At 49.9% G+C, this 13,448-nt stretch overlaps 1 non-coding gene across 1 annotated transcript; it reads left to right on the top strand.

Moving 5' to 3' along the window:
- The first annotated feature begins 4,532 nt into the window (after nt 1-4,532).
- Nucleotides 4,533-4,607, top strand: TRNAT-UGU (transfer RNA threonine (anticodon UGU)). Its single transcript has one exon. It is a non-coding gene; the product is annotated as a tRNA-Thr (tRNA).
- Nucleotides 4,608-13,448: the final 8,841 nt, after the last annotated feature.

Raw genomic sequence — 13,448 nt, 5'->3', positions numbered from 1 at the left:
TGCGGGCGGAGCCGGGTGGGCGGGGTTGGAGAGCATCTCAACGAGGCCAGCTGGGCTGTGGCTGCTGACTGCTGACCCTGGAGCCTGGGAGGAGCTCTCTGCCCTCCAGTGATGACACAGTCGCCACTAGAGGGCTGAGGATGGCTGAGAAGGCCTGTTTGATCTCTGCCTTTGTCCTTCCTGTTTCACTGTTACCACCTCAGCGTTCCCAAGATACTGGTGGCCTTCCCACTCTGCTGGGCAGCACGGCTCAGACATTTGCCATTTTAGGCATGAGAAGTTTTCATTTCTATGAACTGTTTCTGAGCAATGCTGAATTTTCTCCCGTCAGTTTATAGGCCAAGGAAGTGGCAGCCACATATCAGCTCCAGATCAAATTTGGCCGAGAACCCAGCAGACCTGCCTGACAAAATGCGCACTGTTCCTGTCACTCGTCCCATGGGACTCTCTTCTCAGTGTTTTCTTTTGATTTCTTCTGACAGTCTTTCTGATCTGCCGGGGGCACAGGAACTCGAGTTTGGAAGGGGCCTGTGGGTGCCATTCAGTGATCAAGCACAGCACTTCTTTCCTGCCTGATAGCGAGGCTCCACGTGAGTGCGTCTAGTGACGGGGCAGTCACCACAGCCAGTTCAGACGTTTGTATTTCAGACACTCCGGTGATCGTCGAGTTTCCCTTCCCTCTGCCTCTCCATAGGCCATCCTCAGACCGTAATGCATTTGTGGGGGTCACTGTAAGCCAATGTGTCAAGCTTTTAGGTCTTTGAGAAGAGTGATTGTATCTCTCCCTGGCCATCTCCCACCCTCTGGCCAAGTCTTCTCAAGGCTGAAAATAAAAGTCCCCCACTTGGAATGAGTTATGTCAAGTCCTTTCCCCATCTTGATGAACTCACTCAGTACTTCAGGGAGGATATGAGTAATATGAACTATAGGAGGTCTCACCTCCTTTGCTCTGTGTGTGATACCTCTATTGATGCAACCTAAATTTGAGCTTGCTGGTTTTATAGCCACATTACCATGTGGCCTTGGATTGAGCAGTTGTGCTAATATACCAGAGTTTTCAAGGTGTCTGTGCATTTGGAGTTCATATCTGATCCATATTACAGAATCAAAAGCAGCCTACCCCAGATTTCCATGTATCTCCTAGCCATGAACTTGTGTTGTTTTACAAAGTCCTATTCTCACCTAAGAGAAGGGTGCTGTTACAGGTCTAGGTGTCTCACCCTGTTCAATGCTAACATTATTGCCTTCTTACGATGGATTAACTGAGGTCAGTCAGGCTGAAGTTACACAGCTAAGTGTCAGCCAGTCTCCAAACACACCTTGGTGACACTTGCTGTCATCCCTGCCTCTTCACTTCCCCTGAGTTAAGTCTTTTTTCCTTCCTGTGATTTTTTAAAAATTCCCCCTTGCCGTTTGACAGGTATTTGCTCCTCTGGGGGTCTGCATGACTGTGGCTAGACCAGCAGTTCTTAAACTGTGGCTTGAGGAACACTTTGGGGTGGCTGTGGGGGTTGCTATATGGTTGGACTAGTTTCCTAACACTAAGACTCGGCTCATACAGGTGCAGTGGGGTTTCCCAGCGGCTACACGGCATGCTGTCACAGCAGGCTGAAGGAAGGAGCACGTGTGAGAATCCAACTCTTAAGACAACAAAGACATTTGCAAAAATCAAACACCATTCTTTAGTAATTAAAATTTTTTTTTCATGAAGTGTTTTTTTATGTGTGTGTGAAAAAGAGAGAGACAGAAACTAGAAGCATCAATTCATAGTTGTGGCACTTTATTTGGTTCACTGATTGCTTCTCATCCATGCGTTGACCCCTTGCTCAAGCCAGTGCCCTTGGGCTCAAGCCTGCGACCATGGGGTCATGCTGATGATCCCACGCTCAAGCTGGCGAGCCTCTGCTCAAGCTGGCAATCTTGGGGTTTTGAACTGGGGCCCTCAGCGTCCCAGGCCTACGCTCTATCCACTGTGCCACCACCAGTCAGACTATAAAGATTTAAAAATTTTTTAACATGTAGTGGGGTTATTTTAAATGACAATATTAATTTTTTTAGATTTCTCAATTTTTCAGAGGGGGAAGAGTTTCCAAGACCAGAAAGTTTGGGAACTGCTGTGTTAGGTGATGATTCTCCACTCTAGACTTGGGAAGTGACCCCGCAAACCCTTCTTGGGGAGGTCGCTGGGTGCTGGGAAGTTCTCCTCCCTCTGCTGCAGACACGGTGGGAGTGTCAGGTCCCTGGAGCTTGTGTGATGCACGCTGCCCTCCATTCCTGCCTTCAGGATGACAAACTCTAAACCTCTCTGCTCGGCTTTCAACACCCTTTACAGACTTGCTCCTACTTATTCCTCTCTCCTGACCTGAACTCCTACTCGGCCTTTAAAACCCCCTTCAGTGTTACGTGCTCTGGGAAGGCTTTCCTGCCCAGCCAGCAGAAGACTACTCCTTTGTTCTACTTTCTGAACTTGTGACTCACAAACTACACATATCTGAACACTTGTCATACGGGTGTGTCAAAAACCAAAAACAAAACCTATCATATCCATCAGCAGCAGTAGAAGCTCTGTACCCATGGCGAACGAGAATAGAAGGGATGGAGCTTTGACATGTTGGCGGCAGGGTTGGGGTGGAAGGAAGGTCGGTCTGCCATTGCAGAAGGAAAGTCAAGTGAGAAGCCCTAGTGAGGAAAGGGAAATGCCAGGACCTGATGGAACAGGCTGGCAAGGTAGAGGGAAAATGCTTTCCACCATGCTCTGACACGCCCCCTTGTGGTGGGAGAGAGCCAGGCAGGTGAGGAAGAGCCAGCACCTCTGGTATGTGGAAGAGTTGAAGCAACCTGTGGGGAATCAGGCCAGGGGGAGGAAGGGAAGATGCTGATCTGAAAAACCCCCGCTCATATTGGGCCAACAGAGAAAATGATGAAGGAGGCAGGACCCCGATCTCCAAAAGGATCACCATTTGGGAAGGGGACTTGGGCAGCTTCTCAGGTTCAAAGGGGGCTCTTGATATCTGCACATGGAACAGCCAACTACAAAATTCGAAAGGAAGCCTGACCTGTGGTGGCGCAGTGGATAAAGCGTCGACCTGGAAATGCTGAGGTCGCCGGTTCAAAACCCTGGGCTTGCCCGGTCAAGGCACATATGGGAGTTGATGCTTCCTGCCCCCCCCCCTTCTCTCTCTCCTCTCACTCTCTTCCCCTGCCCCCGTTCTAAAATGAATAAATTAAAAAAAAAAATTAAAAAAAAAAAAAAATTCGAAAGGCAACTCAGGAGTTAGAGTGTGGGAGGGTATCTTCCCCAGGGCTGTCCAGAGGTAGGGGGGACTTCTCCAGCGCTCGAGTCTGAGAGTGAGCAGGCAGGGAGGTGTGGGTGCTGGAGAAGAGGACTCCTCAGGTGGGAAGAGGCCCCCATCCCTGCAAGAGCTGACTCTTGATTGGCTGCTGCTTCTCAGCCGGAGTCGGTAGCAACCCTTCCCGGACTACGGTACAGAGAGAGCCACTTCCTTGGAGCTTGACACACATGGCCAGGTGTCTGCCGTTGCTGCTCTGTCTGGGAGGCCTGTCCTGGGCTGAATCCTCTAATGACAGACCTCCAGTGGGTGGACCAGTACCTTCTATTCGCGTGCTGAGATTGTGCTATTGAGTCTCTCATTCATTCATTCATTCGGTCCCTTAATACTTGTTGAGCACTAAGAGGCAGACTGAGTATTAACTAGGACATGGACTAAGAGCCCAGACCCTTTCTGGAGGAGTTTTGTGACAGAGCTTTTTCCACGCCATAACAAGTTCTATAGCAGATGAAGAATCAGCACGGAGATGGGGCTTACAGAGGCGTGGGCAGGAAATCAAGGAAGGCTTCATGGAGCTGGGCTGTGAAAGATTGGTAGGAGGACACACAGCAGGAGGAATGGGAGGGAAGGCGTCCGGGCTGAAGGAGCAGCTTTTGCAAAGGCACAGATGCAAGAAAAAAAACGAGCAGACTTGGGAATAATGAGGCTGTCTGTGTGGCTCAGGCCTTGGTCTAGGAAGTGATGGGCTAAGTTAGGACAGAGCCAAGTATAATACATAAGATGCGCAAATGCCATTTTGGAGAACCACACTTGAGCTCAAGGTCAGTGTGTGGATAAATGGTTTCTGTAGACAGACCCCAAGGCCTAGTTCATTAAGTCCATGAATACTTAGTGAGTATACCAGTATGCCAGGCACAAGGAGGAGGCTGAACAGGCCACTTGCTTTTAGAGCTACACTTTAATGTTTTACATTTGAGGCTTCTGCACATGATTCTATGATAGGAAAAAAGATGGTTATTGGCTAAAAAGAAACACAAAAATCTGCAAGGCCCTGGCTGGTTCGCTCAGTGAGTTAAGAGTGTCATCCCATAATACTAAGGTTGCAGACATGATCCCTGGTCAGAGCACATACAGGAAGTGACCAAAGAATGCACAATGAAATGGAACAACAAATGAATGCCCCCCCCACCTCTCTCTGCCTTTCTAAAATCAATCAATAAACTAAAATTTAAAAAGCTGCAGGCCCTGGTAATTGGCTCAGTGGTAGAGCATTGGCCCTGTGTGTGGAAGTCCCGGGTTTGATTCCCGGCCAGGGCACACAGGAGAAGCACCCATCTGCTTCTTCACCCCTCTCCCTCTCCTTTCTCTCTCTCTCTTCCCTCCCACAGCCAAGGCTCCAAAGGAACAAAGTTGGCCCGGGCACTGAGGATGGCTCCATGGCCTCCGTCTCAGGCACTAGAATGACTCCAGTTGCAACAGGGCAACAACACCCCAGATGGACAGAGCATCCCCCCCTAGAGGGCATCCTGGGTGGATCCCAGTTGGGTGCATGCAGGAGTCTGTCTCTCTGCCTCCCCGCTTCTCACTTTAGAAAAATACAAAAAAAAAAAAAAACAAAAAAACATCTGCAGCCTGCGTTTCATTGGGAGTCACTGAAGGTTTTGTTTTTCACGGTGGGGGTACTGGTAGTATCATTTGTTTATTTTGTTTTTAGCAGGGGAGACAGATGTGGTCAGATCTGTTTTCAAAATGATAAAGATAATTATGTGGCTTCTCAGCCATTCCTGGCAACCACAGTACAGGAAGCAGGAAGCCCACTAAAGTGGGGGATGGTGCAGGTTGGTTCTCTGGGCTCTGAACTTGGGACAGGTTCTCTGAACCCAGGACTGGTTCTCTGGGCCCTGCTGGATGCTTTCACGAGAAGAGGATCGTGGCAGATAATACGGCTTCTCCGTCTGGTTCCAGGAGCCAAAAGGAAATTATAGTTTCTTGTGGCAAAGAACTTGACCTCCTTTGAGGCTGAGAGCACGAAGCCAAAGCAACCAAAATATCATCCCAACCGCTTTCCTTCCTGGGAAAAAGAACACGGGGCAGCCTGCTGGAGTGGGAAGAGCCCATCTTTGCAATAATACAGATGTGGGTTCATGTCCTATTTGGCCACTTATTAGCCACGTGTGTTTGGACAACCCACTCATATTTTCCTGGTCTGCGTGTGCTCATCAGTAAGCATAGTTATTATTTATACCTACTTCACTGACCAGTCACTGACACACACTACAAAGCCAGAGCCAAAGAGGCAGAGGCAGCCCAGGACGAACAGACACATGGGAAAAAACAGGAGATCCTGACATCCTGACAGACCCAGGGCTAGCCCGGAGCTTGCCGTGTGACGGAGGCGGCATCGAGAAGCAGGAGACGTCACTCAAAGTCAGATCAGCTTCCGTTACCATATACTTGTTATGGGCACAGAACATAATCAATAATTCAAATGCTATAGAAATGTTTGCCCGAAACTGATGTACTCTTACTGAAAAGAAAGAAAGAAAGAAAGAAAGAGAAAGAAAGAAAAAGAGAAGAAAGAAAGAAAGAAAGAAAGAAAGAAAGAAAGAAAGAAAGAAAGAAAGAAAGAAAGAAAGCAAGCAGTGGACTAAGGATGGGATATATAGATATATAGTAAGTGGTGTTGTGTGTATTGACTTCTATCTGGACAAAAATAAAGGAATCCTGTATGTGTGTGTCTTCAGTTATCATCTGCAAATAATGGCAATTTTACTTCTTTCCTTCTTATTTGGATGCCTTTTATTTCTCTCTTTGGTCTGATTGCTGTGGCTAAGGTTAAAGATTTCTTAAAGAACAGCCCAAATGGAGAAGAGGACGTCAGGCTGGGCCCCGAGGGGCACATGTGGTCTCTCAGGAAGAGGACACTATATGTTCCAATTCCCCAGACTCCTGGGAACCTTCTAGAGCTAGTGGCACGGTCCAGCCCTCCCCTGCGCTAACATCAATACAGAGGCCTCTTCCTGAAAGACAGCATGTGCCAGATGTCCTTGTCCCATTGGTCAGGATCCCACGAACTTTACTCTGGCCTAAGGGCTAAGAGACTTGCCCTGGTTGGGCAGTTGACGGTCTTTGAAGTTTAGCCAGTTCGGTACTATTGCCTCTTGGGCTTGTTCTGGGTTCGTTTACCCATCTTTCTGTAGAAGATGAACATTTCTTCATAAGCAATTAAACAGGGCCTGTGGCCTCCATTCCTGGCTTCCCGTTCCCTGCTACCAGCCTTAGTTGATCACCATCTTTCTGTAGCCGTGTCAGCAGTGCCTAGCCGGAGCCGTCTAATAGTGTGACCTTCAGAGCTGCCTCCATCTCAAATGTCTGGTGCGTCTCACCGGGTGGTGGCGCAGTGGATAGAGCGTCAGACTGGGATGTGGAAGACCCAGGTTCAAGACTCTGAGGTGGCTGGCTTGAGCGCGGGCTCATCTGGTTTGATCAAGGATCACCAGCTTGAGCCCAAGGTCACTGGCTCAAGCAAGGGGTCACTCAGTCTGCTGGAGCCCCCTGGACAAGGCACATATGAGAAATCAATCAACAAACAACTAAGGTGCCGCAACGAAGAATTGATGCTTCTCATCTCTCTCCCTTCCTGTCTGTCCCCCTCTCTGGCTCTCTCTGACTCACTCTGTCTTTGTCACTAAATAAATAAATAAATCAAATGCCTGACCTGGAGTGTTCATCGCCTGCTAGCACACTCCACCCCCAGGTGCAACAGCCAGTTCACCACCGGTTCAAGTTTCAACAGTTGGCAGCTGCCTTGGGCTGGGGTCTGACTGTGCCTCACCCACCACCAATCGCCCACCACCAGAGGTGGGGCCTCCTTGCCAGCTGAGAGGGGAGTAATAGAGCCCCCGAGCCCCATCTAACCACTTGCTTTCTTGGACCATCCCAGTACCAGCTGCCACAGGTAAGGTTCTCAGGAAGCAAACACTGAAATGGGGCACATGGAGGGCAGAATGTTTCTTAGGGATCAGAGGAACGGGGTGGAGGAAGATGCCAGCATAACCCCAGCCAGTCCACGGGGAGACCGGGAGCAAGCCCGGCTGGGCAGAGCTGCCCCACATCTGGCTGAAGTGGCTGGGCCTTTGTAACCCCAGCCCCGACCACCCCCCATCCCTCGGGCGCCAGGTGTGGCTGTTCCAGGAAGGGTGTGAGCTTGCGCAAGGCTGCCCCCTGCAGCTGGGCAGCGAGCCCTTCCACTAAAGAGGGCATGGGAGCAGTTCCCATGGTTACCACAACCCGGGAAGCAGATAATATTAATAGCCAACATTTACTGCGTGTTTACAGTGCCAGACGAGACTAATGGCCATTCATACTCTAAGGCAGGGGCCATTATCATTCCCACGTTTGCAGGCCCAGGTGAAGACACCTAAACGGAGAGCTCACACGACTTGGTCAAGGTTGCACAGTGTGGGATGGAGTTGGGATTCTAGCCAGAGAACTTTTTAACTTTTTAAAATAACACCTTCTTGGAGTAATTTTAAACTTTCAAAAAAAGATAACACAGAGAGCATCTGCATACCATTCGCCTAGTGTCCCCCGATGTTGACATGTTAAGTAATACTACGCTTGTCACACTGAGAATGTAGTGCTGGTACTTGATCATCAACTGAACCACAGACTTTATGTGAATTTCCACTGACGTCCTATCACTGCTTGAAGGTCAAATCCAAGATAGTGCCTTGCATTTAGCTTTGCGGAGATTCAGGACTCTTAGGTGTAAACATTTGACCCGTGTGCCTTACTGTCTGCTCTTCCCACAAAGGTTTTGCGGCCAAAAACCACTCAGGTGCCACTCGCTGCCCCAGGTGTGCATGGGCAGTCCCAGAATGTGGCAGCTGATCGCTCACTGTTTTCTCTGTGCGTGTCTCCTCGCTGCTGGCGTGTGAAAAACACACCCACAGGACCCAACTTGGTAATGTGCTTGCTTTGTTTTGGCCCATCCGCGGGTTCCTGGTGCTCTCCTGTGTGGCCGGAGGTGGGTGCTGCGTCAGGGCCCCCAGAGTGTCTCCGGGCTTCTCCCTGTTCTCCAGGCCCCTCTGTCTGACCGGCTAGCCCCTGGGCTCGCTGGTCCTGTGGGTGTGGCCTGACGCAAAGAGGACGTGTATGGGCACTCCTCAGTGTTGTCAGAGCGCTCATAGGTGCCCCGCCCCTGTGTCTGCTCAGGGCCTGAGCCCCCGGCGCACCTGCTCTGAGCACACTACCTGTACACTATAGAACGAAAGCACCCTGCTGGCTGAGACGTGGAAAAGAGACACGACTGCACTTCAACCCCAGCTTTGCCACTTACCACTCGTGACACCTGTGCGTCATTCCAGGCTCATTGTTCTCGGGGATCCAACGAGAACGGTATCTTGTTAAAGAGGATGGCTGAAGCCGGGTGATTCGGACTTCTGCCATTCATCAGCTGAATGACCACCGTCATGTTTCTTAACCTCTCTCTGCCTCAGTTTACTCATCTGTAACATGGGGAGCATAACATCCACTTGATCGTGCTCTAATGCAGATAAAGAGTATTAACAGGTGCAAAGCATGTAGAACCGTACCTGGAATTGATAAATTCTCTACAAATATTAGTTATCATCTAATTCACAAGGGTGTTTAGAGAGGATCAAAGGAGAAGATTGTAAAGGCACGTGGTAAACGGCAAAGCAGGCTAAAAAATTGATCTGTCATTATTTTTTAAAACTACTTTGTCTTAGGGACACAAGTAGTCCATAGGCAATCGTGTTGTTCAGATCACGGCTTGAACCAGAACTAACCGATTCCCTCCTTCCCAGGGCTGCTGTGAGGGTTCAGTGAGCAATTTTACATGGAGAACTTAGCCCGGTGCCTGCACCTACGCACCCAACGGAAGTCAGCTACTGTGATTAGCATAATGAAAAGTAACCATAATTGTCCCCGGTGCCATGGTGCCATTGTTGTTGTTGTTGGCTGTGTCTGTGTGTAGTCTGGCTTGCAGATGCGGCCCAGGCGGAGCTCCAGCTGCAGGGACCTGGGGTAGGCCGAGGCGGGGGCTCCCCTGGGGCTGCGCTTGTTTGAACGCCGCCGCCCCGGGTGCGCTTGCTCTCAGCGGCTTCCCTGCGTGCGGTAATGCTGTAATTGCAGCTTTCCCTGCAGCCTTCCCAGCTGTCAGCCGTGAAGACAGCCCAGAAAATGAGGTTGGCTCCGTAAATATTGAACCAAATTATGCAAATGAGCTCACAGGAGACTCTGCTACAGAGGAAGGGTCTGATTGGTGGGCTCTGGCCTAGCTTGCAGGAGACCCTGCCCCTTCTCCTTAATTGCTCCGTCAGCCAAAGGCAGCCACCTGGGGTCCACCAGAGAGGCTGGGGATGGGGCTGGGGAGGAGAAGAGAAGGGAGGGGAGAGGAGGGGAGGGGAGGGGCAGGGCGGTCCCTGCCTGCTCCTCATGGCAGTCAGGGATGAGCAGCTTTGTGGGTGAAAGTGAGGGAATGGTAAAGTTGAGGGCAATGGTATTTAGTTCCTCTCGTATCCTAATCGCAGCCCAAAGAGGCTGCTGTGGCGAGTAAGTGTTGGAGGGCACAAGTCTGGGCAGGGTGCTGCCATCTCCCTGCTGGGTGTGCCCAGCTGCAGGGGGATGGCGGGTGTGTTGGGATGGTGGGATTGTGGGATGTAGGGATGGAAGGATGTGCCCCTCGCCCCCAGAGTGAAGCATCTCAGTGGCTCTTCCCTGCTAGCAGGCCAGGCTCTGAAAACTCCTGTGGTGGCCGAGGTCAGTATGGAAGAATTCAAGATTCTAGAAACGTGGGCTAGGGAGAGGGGGAGAGGGCAAGTCAAACTCTTCAACTCTTTTGTGGTCACAGAAGGGGATCCCTGTGGCCAAAGGGATGAAAATACATCTGGCCGGTCTGGTGAGAGTGGATGCTTGTGTGAAGATTCATGGTGTGAGGATTTTTGCCCAAAGGAGTAGAGCAGGTGGCAGCGAGAGCCTTGGGGACAATGGGGTGGGACAGAAGGACAGGGTAGCATCCTGGGCACAGATCCCAGTCTTTCCTGAAGGCTGCACCGGGAAGGGAAGGGGAAGAAGGCTGAAGGTGTACAGAGACACAAGCAACACACCCTTGAGGCACCAAGTGGAGGGAGAAGCCTTCTCTCAGCTCCGTCATTGACAGCAGCAGGGGCGGAAGTGACGAGGACAGTAGGGATGGAGTGCAGCTTTGGAAAGGCAACATTTTGTGCTCTGTGTGTCCTGTAAGATGACCCTCTGGGGTGGGCCTAGATGTTCTCAGGGGACACCTGCTGCAGTGACACAGCACGGCCCAAAGGCAATGTCAGTGGGCATCACACTTCAGCGAAGGAACTGGAGTGCACAAGCATGGGGCATGTGTGAGTTCTCGTGAGTCAGCCAGGGACGTCTGTCCAGAGTAAACACGGAGACTCAGGATGGGTGGAAGGGCTCAGGTCTGGGTCAGCAAGTAAGGACAGTAAGTTAGTTTCCCATTTCTACTGCAACTAATCCCTGCAAATTTAGCAGCTTAAAGTAACAGATTTATTATTTTATAGTTCTGGACATCAGAGGGTCTCAGGAGGATAAAATCAAGGTGTTAGTAGGGCTGTGCTTCTCTCCGGAGACTGCAGGGAAGAATTCATTTTCTTGCCTTTTTCATATTCTAGAGCAGCGGTTCTCAACCTGTGGGTCACGACCCCGGCGGGGGTCGAACGACCAAAACACAGGGGTCGCCTAAAGCCATCAGAAATACATATTTTATTTTAAAATGTATTGTATAATAAATACATATTTTCTGATGGCTTTAGGCGACCCCTGTGTTTTGGTCGTTCGACCCCCGCCGGGGTCGCAACCCACAGGTTGAGAACCGCTGTTCTAGAGGCAGCCTACAGTCCTTGGCTCATGGCCACATCATTCAGGCCTCTGCTTCCATCATCACATCAGCTCTGACAATCCTGTGTCCCTCTTATTAGGACCATTGCTATTATACTGGACCCACCAGAATTATCTCCTTTTAAGGTCAGCTGATTGACGGCCTCCGTTCCCCTTTGCCATGTAATCCACCCTATCAGAGGTTCTGAGAATTAAGGTGTGGGCATTCTTCTGCTGATCAAAGGCAAAAACTGAAGAAAAAAAATTATTACTGTTCAATATAACCCCAAGACTACCCACCAGTTGGCAAGGCCTGGGGAAACTAGGTGATGCTTAGACATTTTTATGTTCATGAAAATCAAACAATCCAGATGGCATATGAAAGTGAGTGTTGGTGGCATGTTCTATATGTAAAATTAGAACTGAAAAGTGCAGATGATAAGAATTGACTCAACCTGACCAGGTGGTGGCGCAATGGATAGAGTGTCGGACTGGGATGTGGAGGACCCAGGTTCGAGACCCCGAGGTTGCCAGCTTGAGCGCTGGCTCATCTGGTTTGAGCAAAAGCTCACCAACTTTCACCAGCTTGAGCCCAAGGTCGCTGGCTTGATTAGGGGTTCACTCAGTCTGCTGTAGCCCCCCGGTCAAGGCACAAATGAGAAATCAATCAATGAACAACTAAGGAGTCGCAACAAAGAATTGATGTTTCTCTCTCTCTTCCTGTCTGTCTGTCTGTATCTGTCCCTCTCTCTGACTCTCTCTGTCTCTGCCACAAAAAAAAAATTAAAAAATAAAATAAAATAAATAAAAAAGAATTGACTCACTCACAGTGTTCTTGTTAGATCACTGCAAAGACAAAAAAAATATAGTACTGTGTTGTGATTTTCTATGGACCATCTCTTGTTCAGTATAAACATTAGCAATTTTTTTTTCCTCGTGGTTTTAGTAAGAAACTTACCAATTGACTTTGCTGGGTTGTAGACATGCCCAGCTCTTTGTTTGTTTTTTTGTGTTTTTTTTTCTTGTTTTATTCAGTCTTTCTCCCAATAATCAAAACCTTTCTGATTTTAAAACTAAATATCCCTAAATTGTTTCTACTTCCAAACTCCTAAGAGGTCATCTTTATCTGAAATGACCCTCTTTGTGGGAAGGGTAGACTGGTAAATCTAGGGAAAACAATTATCCAGAAAGAAAGCTTGCCTTTGGGAAGAGAAACAGATGAATTCATCCATCAACTAAACTGCTGTTCTTGCCACCAATCAGCCGTGGGCTAGCCCGAGGCTTCCAGGAAGTTCCGTTTCTTTCCCATCCTGCCTAAGATAGCCTCGGCTCCCCACCATGGGGGTCAAACGCCAGTTTTGTTGTTAATATCTTCCCTGTACAGTCCTGGTCTCCACCTCTCTCTCCCCACACTCCCTCAGGCCACCTGCAAGGTCCAGGCACCTGGGAAGAGGCCATCGTTTTGGGAAAACCCCAGCACGCTCACACCTGCTGGGTTTGGCAGCCTTTCCCTTGTTTGTCTAAGACATCTTTCAAGCCCCAACTCAAAATGTCAACCGTCCTATGTAAAAACACTGCCCCAGACTCAGTGGTGAGTCCAGGCCTCTGTCTGCCTAGAGCAAGAGAAAGGAACCGGACCTCCGAGTGAGTTTTTAAAATCCTCATGGATGGCATTTACTGCTTGCAGCCAACCGAGCCCTGAGATGGCTGTGAGTGTGCGGGGTCTCATTTTCTCATTGTGTGCTGTGATCTCACAAGGACGCCGTGAGGCGAATCTTACCGCGTGCACTTTTCAGCTGAGCACAGTTTAAAGAGATTAGGGATGTGCCCTACATGCTAGAGCCGTTAAGTGCCGAAGGCGAACCTCAGCGCCAGCCTGCCGATGCCCAAGCCCATGACCTTAACCTCCGCGTATCCCACCTGAGTGCTGGAGGCCGAGGCCAAGGGCGGGGCAGTCCATCGAGGCGGCCTGTTACGGTAGACCACCCAGGAAAACTGCCAGGAGAAATGCTTAGTTTAACTCCCACTGGGGCCACCTGCTTGCTGTGTCGCCTTGGGCAGGTCATTGGCCTCTCTGAGCCTCTCTCAGTTTACCTGTGCCTGTCTCATGCACGTGTTGTGGGTGAATGAGCCCACGGACACCAGGTGATCTTTCTCTTCTGAGCACTGGGGGGTTCTTATCAAGGGACATCAGGAAAGGCTTTCTGGCAGAGGGAGCAAAACAGATCCAAGGAACAGACAGCCTCTGTCCTGAGGCCCTCGGGG

Source organism: Saccopteryx leptura, chromosome 2 (assembly GCF_036850995.1).
Source record: "Saccopteryx leptura isolate mSacLep1 chromosome 2, mSacLep1_pri_phased_curated, whole genome shotgun sequence".
In the NCBI taxonomy this organism is placed as follows: Eukaryota; Metazoa; Chordata; class Mammalia; order Chiroptera; family Emballonuridae; genus Saccopteryx; species Saccopteryx leptura.
Note: the sequence above shows the minus strand (reverse complement) of the source record. Positions and strands in the feature narration are given on the sequence as shown.